Source organism: Plecotus auritus, assembly GCF_963455305.1.
Source record: "Plecotus auritus genome assembly, chromosome: 1".
Classification (NCBI taxonomy): domain Eukaryota; kingdom Metazoa; phylum Chordata; class Mammalia; order Chiroptera; family Vespertilionidae; genus Plecotus; species Plecotus auritus.
The window spans coordinates 36,232,723-36,256,090 of NC_137770.1; the positions used below are offsets into that span (position 1 = coordinate 36,232,723).

The 23,368-nt window shown below is 40.3% G+C and overlaps 1 long non-coding RNA gene across 1 annotated transcript; it reads right to left on the minus strand.

Moving 5' to 3' along the window:
• Positions 1–6,753: 6,753 nt before the first annotated feature.
• LOC308236499 lies at positions 6,754–22,033 on the minus strand. The gene is made up of 4 exons (XR_013959298.1): positions 21,838–22,033; positions 20,579–20,699; positions 11,409–11,524; positions 6,754–11,303 (listed from the first exon to the last, which is right to left on the minus strand). It is a non-coding gene; the product is annotated as an uncharacterized lncRNA (long non-coding RNA).
• Positions 22,034–23,368: the final 1,335 nt, after the last annotated feature.

Consider the following 23,368-nt stretch of genomic DNA (forward strand, 5'->3'; position numbering starts at 1 on the left):
AGGGAGAAGAGAAAGATGCAGTTGAATAATTCAGTACAAGGCAGACAATGTTTAAAGGGGGCAGAAAGCTCAAGTGAAAAAGAGAATATCTATTTGGAGGACTCTGAGATAATTTGATGAAAGAGGTGACATTAGATTAAAAATGGGGCAACTACAATTACTGGGTATGTTGTAGATACTGTGATCAAAGGAGAAGAATCTTGCTGTCTAATGGTATTTTGTGTCCACAAATCAGATTATTATGAACAGAAAAGGCTGCCTTTGTGTTTGCTCCTGAATGCTCCAAAACACATATGGCAGTGATTCTTAGTGGAAATATCAGATTACCAAGCCCAGTGGTCAGATGGTCACAAGTGTGGCAGCACCCTGCACCTGTACCGTCACCTCTCTTTCCATCCCAAGTCTCCAGCACCTTGTCAGTCAATTGTATCTGTGGGAATCTGAAACTAAAGAGAATTTTATAAGGATAAAGGCCTGTGTGGAAGAGTAAGAGGTTCAAATATGCCATATTGGATCATAAAATTTATGCCAGAAGAAATGATATGTCATATACTCAAAATGATAAATTTTTTACTCATTATAGGTAGTTCTGAAAGATTTGGCAACTGGCCTTTTAACTGATTCTCCCACAGAAACTTCTCCTAATTCCATATTTATATTGTCAGTTGCTTGACACTCCATTTGCATGTTTTACTCTAAGCTAAAATTTATAATCTAAGTTGGTAATTTCCCTCCCTTCAGCTAGCTCCTACTTTAGATATGGTAGCCAGTAGCCACATGTGGCTATTTTATTCATCAGTTTATTGTGATCATTAAATTCCACATATAAGTGAGGTCATGTGATACTTGTCTTTCTCTGACTGGCTTATTGCACTTAGCATAATCATCTCCAAGTCCCTCCATGCTGTCTCAAAGGGCAAATTAAAATGACAAATGAGGTACCACCTCACATCTGCCAGAATGGCCACCATCAATAGATCAACAAACAACAAGTGCTGGTGAGGATATGGAGAAAAAGGAAGCCTAGTACACTGCTGGTGGGAGTGCAGACTGGTGCATCCACTATGGAAACAGCATGGAGTTTCCTAAAAAAATTAAAAATGAAACTGCCTTTTGACCCAGTGATCACATTTCTAGGACTATATCCTAAGAACTCTGGTACACCAATCAGAAAGAACACATACTAGTACACCCCTATGTTCATAGCTAAGATCTAGAAACATCCCGTTAGTAGTTGAATGGATAAAAAAAAAAAAAAAACCTGTGATACATTTACACAATGGAATACTATGCAGCTGTGAAAAAGGCAAATCTATTTTTTTTTTTAGAGCCGTGCATATACTATTATTATTATCCCTTCTATATTTTAGCCTGTGGACCAGGATTGCATCTTTAAAATCTCAGTGTCCCAGGCAGCTCTCAACGACTTCCATGAATCTATAAATAGATAGCTAAGAGAAGCAAATCTCTGGGGTCCTCTGGTGGCAGTAAGCAAAAGTAAGTGTGGGTGTGGGAAACCAACATTTTGAAACAGCTTTCCATTATTCAGGCAACAAGAAATACTCAGAAAGTATTAACTATTAAATATCGAATATGATATATATTTTTTCTATAAACGTGAACTGCAAGCCAAGACTGAAAGTCAACACCTGGTCTACAAACTTTCTTTTGGGGATGTATTTTATAGGGAGAGTAGTTTACGGACAGTGCTAATGTGAGAGAAAGGACTGAAACTATTACTGAAGTGTTATCATATTATAATTCAGATACAAAATATATGTTTCAACACCATGTCTGGGATCTTTTTTTTTTTTTTTCAATACCGTAATCTTGATTTTTGGCTAAGAATATCACTGAAATTTTTATGAGTGATGTCAAACTCTGTATCCTGGACCATCATTGGGTCTTTGTTCCAGGGTAATAGGACACAAGTTTAAAAAGCAGTGGGCCAGTCGTATGTAAAGAAATACAAAAGTTTCTTCTGATTAAACTAAACCAATGTCAATACATGAATCATGCAGTAGCAATCATTTCAGCCATATGTCTGGAAGGCACTCGTACCTTTAGAGCAAATTCAAAGAAGGAAAAATAACAACACTGTCTACTGTCTACGTTTGGGACACATGCTCAGGGTCCTTTTCTTCCGAATATGATATTTGTACCTGTTGTCCAGGTTGCTTCTACGATTCTGCTTGCCCGCTGCATGATTGCTTCTTATCCCCACGCAGAACATTCTCTCCATCAATGCCAACTGCATCAATTCAATTACATTCAATTATATAGGAATCCAGGAAAGTGTACATAATTCAAACCAGAGACAGTGAACTACTTAGTGTTTTACATTTTTCCCCCAGTTCTAATGGTTTGTCCATTACAGCAGAGTGAAGTTTTTATAATTGGCTCATTTTGAAGTTTTTATAATTGGCTCATTTTGAAAGCTAAGAAGAGACAACAGTTGCTGGTTTATTTATGTCTCTTAACTAGAGGCCCAGTGCACCAGTGGGGTCCCTCGGCCTGGCCTGCGCCCTCTCGCAATCTGGGACCCCTCGGGGGATGTCGGACTGCCAGTTTTGGCCTGATCCCCGCAGGCCAGGCCAAGGGACCCCACCAGTGCACGAATCCATGCACCGGGCCTCTAGTATGCATATAAGATCTTTGGTTAATCTCTTCCCACCCTCCCCCCTCCGCCCTTCCCTCTGAGATTCATCAGTCTGTACCATGTTTCTATGCCTGTGCATTGAGCATCTGCCCCCTGGTGGTCAGTGTGCATCATAGCTACCGGTCGAACGGTCAAACAGTCACTTAGGCTTTTATAGAGAGAGAGATTATTTAATATCAATGGCAAAAAAAATCATTGGCAAATTTGATAGGTGAAGGATGTTAGCCCATGTGTGTTTTATAAAAATAGAGCAGCCTGGGTAAGATTCCATTGTAAAAGGAGACCGTTTCTCTATTCACAGTAACCACAAGTAGTAGGGCCTCGTCCTGGATGGTCCTGGTTTCCACAGTGACATCACATTGACCCTGGAGCCTCTGAGCCTCTGGTGGTGAGAGGAGCCTCTTTAAGGGGCCCCTGTCTCCTGACAGGCTGCAGCTGGACAGTGACCAGTGACACGTCCCTGGAGCACCTTGGGAAGCCTCTCCCGGAAGAAAGACTGGACTTCCTGCCAATGAAATCAAGTGAGGGTGAAGTAGTTTTAATTTGATAATTACAAAATTATGACCTACTTTGTATCACAAGCTGATGAAAAGGGAATATGAGACATACAGATAAAACGTCCCTATTTGGTTTCCTCATAAACTACGCAAATACTCTGACCACAATTGGTCAAAGTGGTGCTATATTCACTTGTACGTATGAACTAATGGTTTATTTTCTACATATTCTTTTACCTGGAGAGGAGTCATGGTAAGTCAATATAACTTGAGTTTATGCAGCATTGTTTACAAATATTCCTAATTTAAAAATTCACGAGGCAACAGAAAAAAATATCTCCCAGATAAGTGAAGGTTTGGGGGTGGCTCTCACACCATGGAATGTATTTAATTCAATGGACTCACATCAAAGAATTTTAAGAAAACTGCCACCACATGAAGGACTGGCTGTGATGATGTAAAGAAGGCTTTGTAAAGGTTTGTCCTGGGAGAGCTTGCCATGACTACTGATTAATTTCAGTGACAGCCACCTGGTGGCAAATAGAAGGCCGGGGCCACGGGTGGCATAGAATAAGGTGGGGAAGTAGTATATGGGGGAGAAAAAGAATGGGAAATGTTCAAATCCCTTTTTGTGGTGGGTCTTTTGGGTTAAAATGTGGCTGTCTTTACTACCATCAACTCAACTCTAATATAGTTATTCTTCTAATGTGTCTTGAAATCATAAGTAGATTTCAAGGTCAGTGAGAGAAGCACAGTACTCATCCTTTCTTTTATGTCTTAATAATAATAAAATCCTATATAATAAAAGGCTAATATGCAAATCGACCGAATGGCAGAATGACCAGTCACTATGACACACACTGACCACCAGAGGGCAGACACTCAATGCAGGAGCTGCCCCCTGGTGGTCAGTGTGCTCCCACAGGAGGAGCGCCACTCAGCCAGAGCTGGGCTCACAGCGGGTGAGCGCAGCGGCGGTGGCAGGAGCCTCTCCCGCCTCCGTGACAGTGCTAAGGATGTCTGACGGCTGGCTTAGGGGAGCGGGCCTAAACCTTCAAACATCCCCCGAGGGCTCCCGGACTGTGAGAGGGTGCAGGCCGGGCTGAGGGACCCCCCTCCCCCAAATGGAGTGCATGAATTTCTACTGGATCTCTAGTATTTAATAATGATAAATACAGTAATGAAGAAGAATAAAGAGGCCCATCTACCTGCAACCTGTGGTTTCTCCAGTGTGTGTTCCATAAACCTTCAAATAGGGAAGAAATGTATAACCACCTATTCTTGGACTAAAAAAATAGAGCACAAATGGAAAGATGCATTTATTTATAAAAGAAAAAAACTAAGATTCACTTGGATAACATGATTTATTACCACCACATACTGTCTGGACGCAGTCCAAGGCACTTATGTAATATGCAAGGTTGTTTTCTGATCCTGGAAGAGAGCCATTGGCTCTTTTTGTTACCATCTTAGATGTGCTCATCGTATATGTTTAAGTTTCTACTAACACGTGCAGAAAAGCCTCTGTAATTTAAATGAGTTAGTTGTTCCTGGGTTGCTCAAATCACTCTACACTTAAGCCTTTGCCTTGCTGGATACACAGACAAAAATGTTGACTGCTTGGAAATGCCTTACACTGGGCATTGCTCACTAGACACTGGAATGTAGGGGACTTCATCATCACTGGTTAGAAAAATTGAAAATAAACACAAGTTCCTACTAGAAAGAGAAGAAATGATATTCCTGGTGTATTCCACCTTCCTTTCACCTGATAAATCCATGGAGAACAAATGCTGCTGTTCCCTGGGTAGAGAAATTATCTTTTACTCTGAGATTTACACCTATTGATGTTTGCATAAGGCCTATATAGAGTGAGTTCTTCCAAGTGTTCTCAAGGCTCATGCTACGTAAAGACCATTTCAGGGTCAATGATAGTGAAGAAAATTTGCCAGGAGATAGGGAAGTCTTCCAGGTACTTAAGCAAACCTTGTGCTAGAAATAAACTGCTGAGAGAAATATCACCAGATGCCTTTTCACATGAGACCTCTAGAATCGAGGGGCATAAAGCAATTGCCAAACGTTCATGACCCCTCCCCTCCCCTACTTAATGAGGCACCTATATTTCACCAGAAATAAAAATTTATTAATAACATGTCAAATATGTTTTAAAATACAGTTACCTTTCTTCTTCCCCTCAGTTTAAAAAACAATCCAATAAAAACTCTAAATCATGAACCAAATATTTTTAAATGTTAAAAAGACATATGTTAGATTACGTAATAGGTACACATTTCCCCAAATGTTGTAGAACACCATCTGCTTGATATTTGAGTGCATTTTCACAGAACTCTTTTCTCCTTTTGTTAATGGTTTATGACAAATTTATGACACTATATTTCACAATAGCTATACCAACAATTTATGACCGAAGGAGAGCCTGACAGAAAAAAATCACTTGGCATGCTCAAAGTAGACAGTTTTTGCGACACTCTCATTTACACCAATCCTCTGCCCCTCACTCACTCACGACCAAAGAAAAACAGGATGCCTGCAGCAAGGGGAGGGGCCCTCATGGAATAAAGCTCAAGAAAGAGTTCAAAGCAGAAGTTGAAGATCAAGGTGCGATTTTTCAGCTCAGGTTTCCCAAATTCTTCAGGCTCTGCAGCTACCCATAATTATGAGTTCAGTATAGAATGTTTTTCAAAGATTTTCTTAGGTTTGGCCAAGAAAAAAAAAAAAAGTGCCAAATTCTTGTTAACTATGAACAAAACTTCATCTTTGCCCTAATGTTACTAAATGGCGCTCCCTTATCTGTATACAGTCAAGGCAAGTGGGGGGGGGGGGGATCAAGAAGAGAAATTTACCATGTGTCATTTCTTGGCTGATAAGAACAATACATGACTACATCCATGTTCTTTTTTTGCTCCTTGATGTAGATAAATTTTATAAGGGAAATAGTTTTCTGTGTATTTGACTATACAAACTATTCTCATATTTGTGGCTGATTTGGAAAACCGGTTTATGATTTTTACTTTTTACCTTGCATTTCTTTAAAGAAAAAAAAATGTCTATGGAAAACTGGCATGAATACATATTCTTTGAAAATAGTAACAGTATAGGCTTGAGAGTATATTTGGATTCTCAAAGTAATATAGAGTCTCACTACTCAAAATATGGTCAGTGGACCAGCAGCACGCACATCACCCAGGTAACTGGAGAAATGCAGGCCCATGGGCCCCATCCCAGACCTATTAAAAGGAATCCATACTTTACCAAGATCTTCCGTGACTTATATGCACCAAAGATTGGAGAAGTGCTAAGGTAGAGGAATGTTCTTCATCCACACAGCTATAAGTCATCCTTGGGAACAGCTAAGAACCACTTTAATAGGGAAATTTTGCCCAAAATGTTCAACCATGAATGAAACAACTTTTAAGCAGGGTTCACTTAAAAAAGAAACAAAAAACCTGAAACGTGTCACATGCTGATGTATATAGTATAGAAGTTTGAGAATGGGAAAATGTAAGTTAAAATTCCATATATTACATAAATATTCATGAAGTGCTTGAATTAATTACACACAGTCTGCCATTGTTTCCAACCTAAGGTTTTTTTTCTTTAGCAAAAACGTACACAACAGATAACTAATACAGTGAACTCTAGAAACATGAAGATCACCTTATCAGACAATTATTTAATGACTAAGCACAATAATTTTCCAAAGATTTGTATCAAGAAACTGATGAATTCTAGTTTGATGCATTCTGAAAACCCTTTCCCACAGGAGTTCAGCCAGTACTGCAAATTGTTACTTTCCTGCAAGTATTTTTGGGCAAATCAGTATCAATGCTGGGGGGAAGGAGAGTGAAGAATTAGAACCATAACTTCTAGTTGCAGCAAAGACTGGATGCTGGGCTGTGATTCAGAGAGGAAGCCAGTGGTAGAGAAGGATGATAGCTCCAGTAGCAGGTGTTAAGGTATCTCTGGGGTTCACTTAAGCTACTCACCAGCACAAGGCAAATTAAAAAATGCTGCCCTTTTCACCTTGAACACCCTATATACAATTCTCAGGCTGTGATTTTTCCAATTCTGCTTCTCTTCAAGACTCTCCTTGACATTAATATTAGCCTAGTTTTCTCTTGTAAAAAACATGAAAGTTACAGAAGTCAAAGGATAAGGAATTGGTCAGTGTTTGACCTCTTGAGTCCAAGGAATGGGCTAAGGTCATCCATGCTCTCCCTCTTCAATAGCAGTTTTCTATTATGCCTCCAAGTTTTAAAAAAAAAATGCTGCAAAGCAGAATGCACACTCCTTAAGATCTGGGTTAGTGGACCTTCCCTTCTCCCTGTGCATCTTCTCAGCTACAAATGCCTTTGGAGACATACACTTGAGAACAATCCCATAGTTTGAAAAAGAAAAATGCAGGTGCTACTCCCAATAGAATCCTTACCATTTAAATGAAAGCCATACATTGCTGAGTTCCTCTCTCATCAGTGAACTGCTTAAGCAAAGAAACTGTGCACATTCTTCTCTACTAGTATATCCTCGACCCTGGCACAGTGCCTAGCTCATAGTAGCTGCTCAATTAATAGTGGGGAATTATACTTAATTCCAAGTCCTCCAGCACTAGAATTTATTAAATCTAGGAATATACATTGGAATCTGATCCTGCATTCGAGCTTACCCATGTATACACAGGCTCGCCATTTAGTCTTTTCCTCAACTTAATTTCTATTTTTCCCTTTCTCATCTGCCTAGGAGCTCAGTGTCAGGTATGTTTCACAGAAATACCACATTTCAAATAATGCATATATTGAATAGAATCTAATCTTGTGCATCATCAGCAAATGAAAGAAAAGATAATACATTGAGGATCTCAGGTTTTAGATGTATAACAGGCAGGAAAGCAAAATTGAGTATAATAAGCAAGCAACCCCGCCCCACATGAAACAACTTTTTCTTTCACTTACTAATCCTGTTCCTTATTTCTCTGCCCTCCTTTTGCCCTTCCTCATCTCTTCATTTTTCCTCTCCTCTTTTTAAAAATTTCTTCTTTTTTACTAGGTCTTTAGGCTGTTTGGGCACCCACAAGAGTGATCAAAATTACCAAAGGCACTCAGATTTCCCACCCTCTCTGTCTTACTCTAAGAGTGGCTCTGGTCACCAGAGAAAGGACGTCCAGGTTCGAAAAAGTTGTACCTTGTCACCCATTTGGCCTCTCACATATGGAGCAGTCTAGCAGGGTCTCCCTATGATTCAGTTTGGCAGGATAAATCACAGCAATCTTATTGGTTAGCTCAGAAAGTTACATAGTTGAAATACAAATACTATTTTTTAAAGTCAAGATAACATTAGTCAACTCATCTATGAATTGTTTATTGGAAGAGAAATTTGATGCTCTAAAAGATATTTTTTAAATAACTTGTTTTGAAATCAGCACATATTTTTTAAAAGCATATTCAGAAATACTGCTGGTTTATAAGTTCCTTCTCTACATATGAATGTATAGTTCAGAGAGCTGGGTTAATGATGTCACCAAATAAACAGACTTCACATCTCTTACTGGTTCAGTGACTAAGAGTTCTTGCTTTGTTTAAGATTTCTGACACAGTATATATTACAATTTCATGCTGTCTTGGTAATTTTCTCTCTCTTGCTCTTTTATATTGCAAAGTATGTGCATTTCTCTCCTCAAACAATTGTAATATGTGACATTTTAGTAAGTCACGTCTATTAGCACTAGTGTGTTTTCTTGTAGATACTGTCCTAAATGGGGCCAAATGTTCTTTTCAGTAAAAAATTTGAACTATTGGAGAGCTAATTCTATTTTTAATTATATGATAGTAATATTATCCTAACAAATTTTGAGTCTATTCAAATAATGTCCCCACTGTTTAAGAAATCTACATTTTAAAAGACACATTCTGGAAAATAAGGTACTTTATAAGCAGTAAAATAAAGTTCCTAAACTTTGTGGCCAAGTTTTTGCCCTTAAATTAATTTTTAAATATTTATATTTGTATTTCAAAGCTATCTCACCATTTATACCAAATGCCTTTAGAAATTAACATCAATTATAATTTTTCAGTTTGTTCTAAAGCATTTTTCCTAGTTTTGATTGAGCAATTAAATGTAAACCAGATACTTTTATCAATTATATAGCTCTGTTGCTCTAACAATGCATGCTGATTAGAGTACTGATATTCTTTATACCAAAAGCATCCATGTTAATCACCTCTACGACTCATTAGAGGGAGCAAGTTGTGAGTCAAAACTAAAAACAAAATTCTCTTGAAGAGAAAAAGGCCTTCTTGGTTATAAGATGGCTTTCAATGAAGCAAGATACAAGGCTGACAACTCACCATACTTAAACTTGCCAAAACATATGATCGCGGAAGGCCTGCAATGTCTTCGTTTAAAGCAGTGTCCTTGACTATCATGATGATGTGTACAGTGCTCGGAAAGCACATTAGCAGGCAAATCTTTCCCAAACCCTCCCACAATGTTCTCCTCTGTCCTGTACAATCCTTATTTAAGATTCTTACCTTGATTATCACAGTCTAGCCAACACTCATCTTTGGGTCTTTGGTATTTTCTTGAATATACCTTTGGCACCTAGTTTTCCCGATCTGCTTTATCAGTTAGTGACACTTACTTAAATGATATGCTCCATAGGACATAACTCATGACACTGAAGTCAGACATCTCACTCGAACCTCAAAGAAAATGATGAACTACTTCAAAGGATTTCAGGAATCTATCCAACGTGTTAAATAATTAGCTTTCAAGTTGCAAAATATAGGGGCGTATCTAAACTCCACCCGAAAGGCATTCTGACACATTTTGTCAAATAGGGAATGGTCAACTTTGTACAAAAGTCAGTGCCAAGTTTCACCCAGGCAGCCTTAAATGCACTCTTAAAGAAATAACATATTGTAGAATTTCTGTTGTTCTCCCCAATTTTTGCAGATAAGATTTTTTTAAAATTATCAACCTATTAAAAACAAATTTTCCCTGCCTACTCTTTTCCTGAGCTTCACAACCTATAAAAAAATGACATCATAAATAAAATTTAAACTCTTAACTAAAGACCCACCACAAATTTTAACGACCCCTAGAACTTAGAGAAAAGCCCATCCACAAGGCTAGTTTATGAAGTTTCACTTTAAAAGAGACCAAAAAACAAAAAGCAAAATGGAAAATGGATCAGGCTGGAGTAGTCTGGTTGTTACAGTCAGCAGTTAAATTGCCATAAGTATGCCCCATCTTGAATTGCCACAAATGCTAAAAGGAGAATGATGTCAAAAAATTATTTGGCACAATGCTTGACACGCCAAAGCTTTTCAACAAGAACCTACCTCTCTCCTCATGGTTTACAGAAAATTACTGTAAATTTGTTCCACCCTTAATCCTCAGGGACAAGATTTTATCAGTTTCATCTGTTACTTTTCACCATGAGTGGCAGAATTTGGAAATACAGGCTTAAATTGTTTAAATCTGTGTAAGATGTCGATCTAGTCTCTTCCTATACTTTACCTTAAAACAAATTGGGAGAGGAGGTGCTTCTGAAGCACTTACTCGCCACTTAATAATGGGTGGACTTATTTCCAATTTGACTTGATGATACTAAGGACTGCTGAGTAATAACCAGAGTTCTCTCCGATCAGTTTAGCATGCATCTCATCTTGGATCTCAAGTGCCTTACTTTCACATCTTCACTATAAACAGTTCAGGCATTTAGAAACAAAGTATCAATGGACTTAACAGTTACTTTAATTCATTTTATAAATAAGCAACTGAGAATTCTGCTCCAAGTGGCTGCTAGTGTAGCCCATCCCGTAAATGGCATTTTCCGAAGCATAAGGCACAATATGATACGAATGCAGCTCTTCGTAATAGAGAGACTGAGAACAGCATTCCTGTACCATAAACTTCAGCCGTTTTCTTGCATCAGAATAAGCAGTCTTATAACAGGGAGCTTCTTTAAAGTATTCATAGCTCTCCTTCTCCGTCTCCAGGTGGATCTTCCTCAGCAAATTGTTAATTAACACAGACCTTCTCAAGTAGGTTTCTGGGTCTTCAAGAAACCTGAGCTTCTCCAGAGACAGTTTGAGTATGCAGGTCCTGTCTTCGGGCAATATCAAGTGCTGGAAGGCAAGCACATCGTTAAAGCTACTTGCCTTAGAGACACAAAAGCCAGAGCTTTTTGCCGAGTCATAAAAATGAAAGAATAGTAACAGGTGAACCCTTACTTTTGGAAAATACCCATGGTAATCTTGATGTAAATCTTCTTCTTCTGCATATTTCCTCTTAAAGTAGGCTACTTTCGACGTTGTTAATGTGTATGTTAATACTTTGGTTGGATAAGCTAAACAAAACAAAATAATTGGAGAAAAGTCAGATTTTGTGACACAGGGTATTTTACCATAAAAGTGCTAGGAGTAAAAAGGAACAGGGGGCCCTGGAAAAATGGTATTCTCTCTTCACTTACTAAGCAGCTTGGTAAAGCAGTCAGGGGCATTGCCCTGTGGTGGAAATGCCATTATTCAGACCCAGAATCGGTGTTCAGGTTGCAGAATTATGGTTATTTCCTTAAGCATCCACTTGAAAATAAAATACCAATCCTCTATTTCCTTCCATGCCATTTAATGCCGAAACATACCCAATTTGATTCACAAAATGTAATGAACAAAGATGTTATTTTCATCATTCTTTTAGTTAAACTGCCAAATTTACAGAGGTAATTTAATGCTTCTGGGTTAATCAAGCTGGTGTAAAACTGGTTGGTGACCCAATTACACTTTAAAGAAACAATTGTGTCTGTCTATAGATAAAGCCTAGGATATGGTGATGGTATATCACCATCCTCATAATGCCTGTCTTAAAGAGTTAATCTTAATGAAAGGTTTAAGTAACATTCTGACTAGCAAACTTGACCTTGGTGTAATATCTGAAAATGAAAATCTTTGTTCTCTCCTTTGGAATACTATTGCTAATGAGGATTCTGGCTTAGTTAAGGAGGACAATGTTCTGAGAGCAGATTTTCAGAAAAGAGATGGTTTGGTTTAAAGGAAGTTTCTAGTGTGTACTCTAGGTGGTGCTCATATCACAGAAAAGAAGCAAGTTCGACCTTAAAAGCAAAAGGCAAGGAGCTTCCTAGTGAACGCAGTGAATGAATTTAGACTACAAATTACTGAGTCCTGTTCAGCACTGATTCAACCTCAGAGGCCAGACCAGAAAAAAAAAAAAAAAAAAAAAAAAAAGTTCATGTTTAACCATTGTCTATTTTAATCTCAAATATTTCCAGGTGTTGAAACCATTTGCTTCTCAAAATGAGTAGTTTATTAAACTGCTAAGTAAGTTTTTGGTTAAGACATTTGATGTTTTTCCTCTAACATCCTACATTTTTTAAATCATAAATATTAAAAATGTGTTCTTCAAGAATCTGCTCCTTCTAGTTTTTCCCCAACTCGATGCATCTATATAAATGCTTCCTGCAGCTTTTTGTAGCTGAGTGATTTTTCTAAACTGGTAGGAAAAGCTACGAAAATCACACTTTAAGCACTCCAAGTAGTCAGTGTCTCACAATGGGTTATAAACCCAAGAGAGCCTTTAAATAGAGTTAGCATATCTTACAAGGACAATAAAAATTTTAAACCACTGGTGTGTCTGACCTAAAAAAGAGACAAATGTGTAATGATCACTCACAATCTAAGCAAAGACAACAATTGCTACTTTATACAACCTATGAATTCAATCAGCAAAACTCGGCTTATATGGAGTTTTTACAGAATTTAAAAGGTTAGAACAAAAGAACAAAATTGATTACATTGAAAACAAAGGAAGCATCTTTGAAAGCACTTTTCCCAGGGGCTGTTTTTCAGTAAACATTTTCTTTGGTGTCTTTTCAACGGATTTAATCAAATAATTAGGTGAAACTTTGGGACATTCCGCGATGACAATCGATTCCTGTGACTGACGTCTTTTTAAATGGTTTAACTAGTTACGTGGCCGGCAAACTGCAGCTCGCGAGCCACATGCGGCTCTTTGGCCCCTTGAGTGTGGCTCTTCCACAAAATACCACGGCCGGGGCGAGTCTATTTTGAAGAAGTGGCGTTAGAAGAAATTTAAGTTTAAAAAATTTAGCTCTCAAAAGAAATTTCAATCGTTGTACTGTTGATATTTGGCTCTGCTGACTAATGAGTTTGCCGACCACTGAACTAGTTGATGCCACAGTGGTTCTCAAATGTTAGCCAGCATCAGCACCATGAGAGATCTTGAAACATGAATTGCTGGGGCCTGCCCCCAGAGTTTCTAACTCCGTAGGTCTGGGCTGGGAGCAGAGAATATACATTTGTAACAAATTTCCAGATGATGTTGAGGGCCACGTTTTTTCAGAGCCTCTGTGTTAAAAGCCTCTTAGGCAAACTCGGGAGTAGCACTACAACAGCAAGTTGAAAAACAGAACATTGAGCCAATCAGCCGATTGCCTTATCATCAGAATGCCAAGCAATCAGCTTGATTGATTTTTGTTGTTGTTGCTATTGCAACATTGGCTACATTGGCTAATGCTTTAGCATCATGAACAAAGCCAGACTGCATTTAGCATCATGAACAAAGCCAGACTGCATTTTAACTAGTGAATGATGTCACTTTTCAACATAAATTCCTAGGCTCACATTAAGAAGTATCAATGGCTGTTATTCCCATTACAACTGGAGAAGTCGCTGATTTCTTAAAATAAGGTCCAATGAATTACTATAGAGTAGCACAGGATGAAGAAAGACTTGGAAATGAGAAGAGTGACTTTACCATAAGGAAAGCATCATAAATATAATATGTACCTATCTTTAAATGTCTGCTCGTCTTATTTTCCAAAGCAATGCAATGTCTACGGCATTTATGACCAGTTAAAAGCCTTTGAATGAATGATACAAGGAAGGGCAGGTGGCAACTTGGAGAACCAAATGTCAAATACAGCAAGTAACGCTCTGGGGAAGATATTTTTATTTAGGCCAAAAAATATACCAAATGTCTCTAAGGTTCATAAAGACTCTGTCTGGCTGTATTCAAGCAGTCAGTCTAAGATTATGAATGTTGCAGACCCTGAAAATACAGAGTAAATTCTCAGCGGACTAGAGTAGTGTCTCAGCTCCAGGGGCAACAAGCACACTTAGCAACTTAGTTACTGCTCTTAAAAAACACCCCCATGGGTTGTTGAAATGCTGAAAAGCTTTCCCAGCTGGTATCAGTTTGACAATTACCTCCTTACAGGCTGTTTAGCTACTTGCAATGTTTTCAGCATCAAATGTTGGAGGATGCTCTTAGCCACTTTGAGACCAAAATATACAGCAAACATAAGTAGCTACATCTGTTTTCTTGGCTGAACTGGAACTCAAAAATTCAGACCGGGAAACTATTATCTGATCACCTGGTTCAGCCTCCAAAAGTCTGCAGATGAGGAAACTGTGGCCCAGAGCAGTTCAATGATTTACAGTCTGTTGTCCACTAAGAATTTGGGTTTTGAAGTCAGATGGAAGTGGGTTTGAATTTCCGCTCTGCCGCTTCTTGGTTGTGTGACCTTGAGAGAATTACATCAACTCTACGAATCTCATTTGCAAAGTGGGGATAGAAATAATACTGGCTCATAGGAGCGCTGAAATAATTCATGGCCAGAGGCTGGCACTGTGCCTATTATATAGTAAGTACTCAATAAATCCTAGCTCTTATTAGTGCCAATAAGGACAGATCTATTCCACAGAAGCAAATCCCAGCCTGGCCTCCCAGCTCTGACTCTGAGACTCTTTCCATCACCCTGCCTCCCGGAGATACTAGGTTATAATTAGAGAGGTAAAAGACTGCAAAGGAATATTTCAAACAGTCACGTTTAAAAATATAGTACAGGTACAATAAAGGCTCCAAGCAAATATTTCTGGGTTTAGTGCCTCTGGTCATATATTTGGGGTAAAGGAAATATTTTTGAAATATCCACACAGTTATTTGGAGAGTTAAAGTTACTCCAAATATCCAAAGAAGTGTGCCTGTTATTACCCCGTAAACATGTGTAAATCTGTATGCATAAGTCTCCTGCAACTAAAAAGACAAACTCTGCCCAGCCTGTAATTCAAATGAAGCTGATGAAATAGATAAGAAAAAGTAAAATGACTTTGTCTTCCTAGACAGTGTCCTGAGCTCTGAGAACAGCACATAAGTCATAAAACTGAATTAGGCTGAGCCTACATTTATCTCTGAAGGTAAAATGGCGAATGCTGGCTTGTATATTCAAATTGTTTCCTTTGGACACATGAAACCTCTGCTGGGCTCAGGGTATTTCATGGTGTAAATCTTCAACAAGCAACAAATTAAGAATCACAGAACAGAATGACCATCCCGTCATTGGAGTTCTGGCAGTACAATTTGTACTTATTTCTTTAAATAAATGTTTAAAATGTAATTACAAACGATTGCTCAGATGCTTTCTTATTGTTCTGCTTCTGCCTCCAGACAACTGAAACCCTATTATTGTACAAGTGATTTCATTTGGTGGACGGCCCAGGGCAGTACATTAAGAAAAGATCATCAGCAAATTAATTTACAAACACTTTGAAAGAACGGACAATAATAAAAGAACAACTCCTGTCATCGTAACCTGTTCTTTGTCCAGGACTGTGAAAAGCCTGAGAGATGATGAAGTGATGAGTTTAACATATTTGAATTTTGGTAAGCTTTTCATTTTCATGCCATCAATACACTGCAAAACCAGCGTCGAGACCATCCCATTAGATGTGTGCATCTGTAGCCACAGACAAAAGAAGAGTCTCATCAATGGGGAGAAGAGGTGGGTTCTCATCTCAGATCAACAACTGACTCACTGACTCATGCTACAGACAACTCAAGGGCCTCTGATTCCAGTCTCCCACTGATTTCCCTTTTTGTGGTGTTAGCCTGGCATGAGCCTCAGAAAGTACATGCCTCGCCCTCAGTAGTACATATATCCTACTCAGCAGCAGTTAGAGCATCCATTCCCAGTCAAGGGCAGGTACCTGGGTTGCAGGTTTGATCCCTGGCCCTGCTTTGGACATGTGTAGGATGCAATCAATCAATGTGTCTCTCTCACATCGATGTTGCACTCTTTTGTCCTCTGTCTCTCTCCCCCTCCCTCCCTCCTTTCCAATCTCTCTGAAAAGCAATGGAAAAAAATATCCTCCAGTGAGGATTAACAACAAAAAGTGTAGGTCTATTTAGATAGGCGGAGACCTACACTTACCTGGTGGCAAAGCTACCAGTCATCCTGCTTTAAGGCCCATGACCACTTTTGTTTAGCAAGAGCTATTCCATCTGTCACTGTTGGCCATATTCTGTACTCTTGCTGCAGACTTAAAATACGTGCTTCAGCACAACTTTCCAGTACTGTTCCACAGGCCTAGTTCAAATCCCAGCTCTACAGTGTTTGTGCTTAGTGACTTTGGGCAACATTTGCTTATCCTCAAAGAGCCTGAGTTTCCCCATCAATGAAATACCAAACTCATGGAGAGTTGTATGCAAATTAAATGAGATGATGTTTTAAAAGCACATACTCAGTGCCTGTTACATATCCACACATTCTTTGGTCCATAAATGTTAGGTATCATTATTTGTTATCGTGTTTTTGAAGTCATACATATACCCTACTCAGCAGCACTATGTTATCTGTGGGACATCTGTCCTCCCTTTAGTGTTACGCACAGGATGCATGAAACATTCCTGAGTGTGTTCCAAAGCTGTAATGCTGTGCCCTCTGCAACATCCAAAGCTGTAATGCTGTGCCCTCTGTGGACCTTCAGTCTTGTTGATATTTAGCAATATTGCATCAATCGTCTCCCTCACAAACCTTTACCTGGCACCCTTCTGTGAACTGTGTTGTATGGGAGCAGAACTCGGTGCCAGTTTTGAGCTCTGAATCAATAGAACAATCTCTTTCATCAAATGGATCATCTACCCCAAGCACAAGACTGACTCTACTGACAGTTTAAAATTACCAACAAGCTGTGGCTCCTGGAAGACTTTCATAGTTACCTTCACTGGGATACTGACAGCCAGTGAGTTAGAAGGGTTTCTCAAGAGACCAGCAGCATTTGGGACCGCCCCAGTTACAGGCACAGGATATTAAGGGAAACACTGCCAATTCCACAAATCTATCTTGTTCCCTGGTGATGGCCTTGGAACCAAGGAGAAGAGCATTCTGTGGGATGTGAGCATCCCTGTAGCGAGGAAGTTACCTTAGATGCTGCACAAAGCCTAACTTCTGCCATGACCGGGCCCTAGTCCTGAGAGAGACCAAGCGCTGTAGGCTGCCTGGGTAAACTCACAAGTGCATTCCTTGTTTTGAAGATGATCCGCCCTGCCACTCCACTTTCACTTTGGGAAGTGGGAATAAGAAAGAAAATTAGTGAAGCAACCACATAGCTATATATAGGTCCCAGGAAATATCTTCCCAATAATGTCCATGGAGAGGCTATAACTGCCTTAGATGCCCAGGTCTGTCTGTTGCTCAGAAAGGAAGGTTGTAATCCCTAATGTACACACAGCAGGTGGTCTTTTGAAAAGTATCTGATTTATATCATCTATATCATCTTCCACTTTGATACCACCATCAGGTTGGGTTACAGCACCCAAAACATTTAGCCAGGTATCCCAAAGGGTTTGTAGAAAAACAAAAGATGTAATGACTCGTGAACAACTTTTCTCACTCAGAATTTCTGAGAATTTGCTCTGGAGTTGGTGGTTCTCTGCCCTCACTCATATGGTGCCTGATTTGTGTCACCACCTGGAGCTGCTCTAGTGGCAAAATGTTCTTCCTTCACAAGGAGGCTGCCTTCTCTGGAGCTAAAGGTGCTTCATTAAATTGCACTGTGTTCAAGCTCACGCACTCCACCTAATTGAATAAGAGTTGGTCTATCTCCCACATTACAGGTAGAGCACCTGAACCATGAAGTGATGAAACAAGTACCACAGGGGGGCAGACGTGAGGCTAGGCTTCTGAGTCCTGCTTCTCTTTGCAATACCCCCGCTTTTCGTGATGTTTCTGATCCACACTCCCTTTTGATAATCATTTTAAAAAGAAAACATACTCTTATACACCATTGCAGGAACGCATTGATACTATTTAGACAGATAACTTATTAAAAACTAGAGGCCCATTGCACGATATTCGTGCAAGAATAGGCCCCTGGCTTCACTCCCAGCTGCCCAGGAGCCGGCAAGTCCCCACTCCCTGGCTGCCGGCACATCCTTGCTTCTCTCTGGAGCACCATTCCAGTAGCTCCCTCCACCGCCCCCCTTCCCCTCATAGCAGGCTTCTGGCGGCTCTGTGCCTGCATATGCAAATTAACCTCCATCTTTGTTGTGTTAATTTGCATACTCACTCTGATTGGCTGTGGGCGTAGCGGAGTGATGGTTAATTTGCATGTTTCTCTTTTATTAGGTAAGATAAGGTGTGGGGATGGGAGCTTGACAAGGATTGGCTTCCCCTAAACCGGAATGTGTATCTCTGCCTCAGTGTTAGTGCTGAATGATTATAGTCCATTTACACCTCCGCTTCTGAAATTCTTCTAATTTCACCCTTTTCTGGGTTTTTGAAGCGGATCGCTTTAACAAATAGAGCAATGTGAACTGGCCTGTGCCTTCAGTTTAGACCTATTGTTGGGAAGTCAGTGTTTTGATAGCTGAAGCCAGCTGGCCTGAGTCCTCAGTGGAGAGCCCAGATGTGGAGGCAAGAAACCTCAGCATCTTCATCAAACCTTTCCACTTTCCTCCACATTACAAAGCATCTTCTTAATCATGAAAGTACCATGGCATAAAACAGAACATGGAATGTTCATAAACACCTAAAAACTTCCAACAAGAGTTGGAAAAAAACTGAAATTAGGACTTGGTTTCCATTTTAACCTGAATGATCTCAGCTTTATCTGAGCCTTATAGACTAAAGTACACCCCCTCTTTATACCCCTCTTTATATGTTCAATTACAGCTGGTATTCCTATTGAGGAGAGTGACTACAGTCTTAACTATAAATTGGTGAGAACTGTTTTTCACACTCTAATGATCCACCAATGTCTCTAGGATTAAATACGTATATTATAATGGTACTATTTGATTTGTTTAAAGCTAAATACCATGATAACATTTTCTGGTGAATGATTTTAAACAGATCTGTTCTCCAAAGGTACACAACATATATTCTGCACATTATACATTCAGGATAAAATCATAATGAAAATTTAAGAGCCTCTTTTACTTGACTTTTTTGATTGTGGCAGTGGTCTTCACGAAAGGGAAGACTCATTCAATAATTAAAGGCACTGAATGATTTTAAACTCCTATGCATATTATATAAAAAATAGGATGTGTATAAATTACTAAGACACAAGACTAAGGCATGTACAGGAACCAATACTTGTGGCTGCTGTACTCAAACTTTCCTCAGGTTGATAGCATGACTAGATCTCTATCCACATCTCATGGAAGAATGACAGTAAGTCTTTTGGGTATCCTTAGATTTGTTTTTCACCACAAAATGTAGTAATTGTGATGGAGAAAGAAAAAAGGGTGGGCAGTACTACAGGCTAATTGAAACCAAGATTTGTGATGGTTCAAATGGTCATCTTTAATGCTTAAAAGTACTAAACCACAAATATTTCAACGACTATGGAGACCAGTATTTTCAAAGCCGCATGATACTCATAAACACTATGCTAGCATAACTGATATAAAACTGTATACCAACTACACTTAAATAAACACTATACAACAACCAGAACAGAGTAAATTTTCAAATAGGTTTCTGAGTAAAATTGTTCAATTATTTATTTTTACACAGGGAAGTAGGGAAAGGGAAGAGAGGCAGCATGGTACATTTTCATGAATTTGATCACAATTTGCTAGGCTGGTTACCTACAGGAAGTGCACATGGATAGCTCAGTACATGTGAAAGTTACACAACGCTGGAGGGCTGAACACTCATTAAAAGACTGTATTCAGTCTTGAAAACTGAGTTTAAATGCTTAACACTGATGGGTTTGTATCATCATGACCTTCATGCAAATTAAATTTAAAACATCAGTACAATCTCTTTTTGCAATTTAGAGAGTTCTTTTCATTGCTTTCATTCAGACATGCACCAGTGTGCAGAGCGGGCTTCCGCTTGACATGTTCCCTGAGCCAGGCTACCTAATTTGGCCCTCCTATTCACAGGGGTCTAAGAGAGGAAGCTCTGCCAGCCCACCAATGTCCTTTCTACAGAAACCCTCTATTGACTTATACCCAGCAACCATCTATAGAAACAACCCCTTATATTGATCTTGTAAGTTATGGTAATGCTACATTAGCATTTATTTCTCTGGATACATATTTAAACAGTAATGTCTGTAAAGCCGGTGATTACCTGGTAATGCTGAATCAATCTGAAAAGCGTATTTCTAGGACAGCTTCAGAAAATCTGGTGAGAGTTCCCCTTTGCACAGCAAGCATTTCTCACAGCCTCTGGCTCATGAATGAATGGTTACCTGAGGTTTTGAAACAAGGAGACAGACACAAATATGGGAAACATCAGCACTACACTGACTTGAACTGGTTATCAAGTCAGGTGAACTCACTTAGTAGGAGGACACTAAGATCTTTGAGGTGGTGGTGGGGTGGGGGTGGGGGGGGTTGATCTGGACCAGAGAGATAAATAGATAAGCCTTTGAAGACACTATTAATTTCATTTTTCTCCAAATTTAATTTCAAACATGAGATATCTTAACTATCCCAAGAAATTTGCAAATAACTGAATAACTGATCTCACCTGTTATTTACTGGGAGATTACCAGGAGGTTAATGTGTTGTTGTTTTTTTAAACTCAGTCAGAGATATATATATATAATTTGTTTTTAAATGCTAGGATTTGTATAATTTCAGAAAATATTTCCTCTAAAGTAAGAATCCAGCAGTTAACTCAAAATACACCAATTCAATCGTTCTCTGGAATACACACTATTTCTCACGAGCTTTGAAAGAGCTAAACAGTACTTTTCTTTAAAGGGCATGTTTTACTGCACCTTTTCTACATAGATGTAGGCTTACAGATCTCATCATCTTCTATATTTAGAGAGATGAGCTTTCCAAAGGCAGATAGGCAGCCAATGAGGAGGATCCCATCAAAAGAGAGGTGAGTTACTATGGTTACTTTTCAGGAGGTTGAGTAACAGTGAAGGTCTGCTCCCGGCCAAATGGACCCTTTCCAGAGCAGGACCTAAAAAGATGTTGCTCCCCGTACGTGTTGATTCAATTAGCGGAGACTACACTGTGTCATGTTAGCCTAAACCGCAGGCTTCCTGTGAGCGATTGCTGCTTCCAGGCCCCCCTAAGGCACACAGGCAGCGAAGTCCAAGGAAAAACAAGGACTGAAAACTTCCCAACACAAACCTAACAGCGATGGGCAGGGACACCCCCAAGAACCAACTCCAAGATTATTTTTTTATTATTATTGAGTCAGGATATTTGGGGCTACCAGCTGACCACTTTTCAATGGGCTGGGGGCGGGGTGGGATCTCCAAACACCTTCCTACCCTCACCCGCAAGGAGAGGAGTCTTTTCTGAGCCTCAAAGGAAGGCACTGGGCTGCAAGAGTCCACACCTACCTTGGGAGCTGGGTCCACTCACCATGAGACGGGCGCATGCACTTGTTTCGTAAAGGCGCGGGGCTCGGTGCTCCCTGCTTTTGCGGCTGTCACTCTTCAGACGGGCGCTGACAGCGGCGGCGGCGGCAGCGGCGGCGGCAGCGCGACAGCGGCGGCGGCAGCAACTGCAGCACGGCCCGCAGCCCTGGCTCCCGCAGGTCCGTCCCTCCAGTCTCTGAAGCGCCTCTCGCTCTGGTTCGGAACGCGAGGCGGGCGCGCAGCTGTTCTCTGCTCGCATTGGACCATTGGGAGCAGATGTTACCCGGTTGCTAGGAGCGTTGCTAGGAGGCGATGACGCCCCTCCAACCGCTCAGGAGCAACTTTCCTGTAGGTCGGGTGCACTGGCGGAGGCTGTAGGAGCAAGGTTTGAGAGCAGGGACGAAGAAGGGCGGTGAACAGAGTCCCGCACAGGGAAGGTCCTCTTGTGGCCTAAGTTGGGTCCAGGAGAGCGGGCGGGACCTGGGGTGAGTGAGCGCCGCAGCTGCCCGCGCCGGGCTTCTTCTGGATGAGCTCCCGCAGGCCTGAGCGGGTGATGGGGGCCGGCCATGCCTGCGCTCCCAGGGCAGGCCGTTCTCTGTAGGCTCCAGCTGGGGGCGGGGTGGGATCTGGAAACACCTTCCTACCCTCTGTAGGTGTGCCCTGTGGGGGTCGGGTTTGTGATCAGAGTAGGACAGCACTTTCAGAGGCTGAGGAAGCAACAGGACGTAGTCAATGCTTTTTAGACACTGAGACTTCCACTAGATGCTCCTTTGCCCCGGGGCAGGTCCCTGGCTAGGGGAGAGGGAGAGGAGTTGTGCGTGTGAGCTGGGTGAGGCATGTGCGATGAAGAGCATAAGATCTTCTTCTATCTTCTGGGACTCTCCTCTCCAGAGTGTTCCTATTTGTGTCTGCGGGTTTGAGCAGTTGTTAAATTTTAAAGAGCGAACTATTAACTAATCCATAAAGATCATAACAAAGTCTAATCCCTTTTAATGTTGTCTATGGCTGACTACCGTCATAGTGTCAACGTTTTCAGAAAAATGTCCTCCTTGGTCTAAAAGACTTCCTTTATGCAGTTAGTCTTCGTTTTCATCGGATGGCCAATGAAAACTCAGGCGTATGCAGACTTCTTTAAAATAAAAATACTCAAAACAAAAGGTACTTTTCACAAAGAAGACTGGAGAAGTTATGGGTGTTTCAGTCATTTACACTTTAGTATAAATTCACTTAAAAGATTTTATTGTCTCTGGTATCTCATTCAAGCGGTATTTTTATTTTTTACCACTGCTTTTTGTTGTTGTTCAGTGGGGTTGTTATTCGTGGGTGGAGAGGAGAATGACAACATCAGAGTGGGCAAATTTGGGTAGCCAGTGAGCCAAATTAAAGACAGGAAAATGACAAACCTAGCAGGAAAATGTGGCCCAAGGCTATCCGCAGGGGGAATCTCATTGAAGAAGATAAACCATTTCCCTGGTTCCCTGTAAGTCCAGGCCAGGGCCTGGAAGGAAGAGGTGGCCACTGGGAATGAATTACAA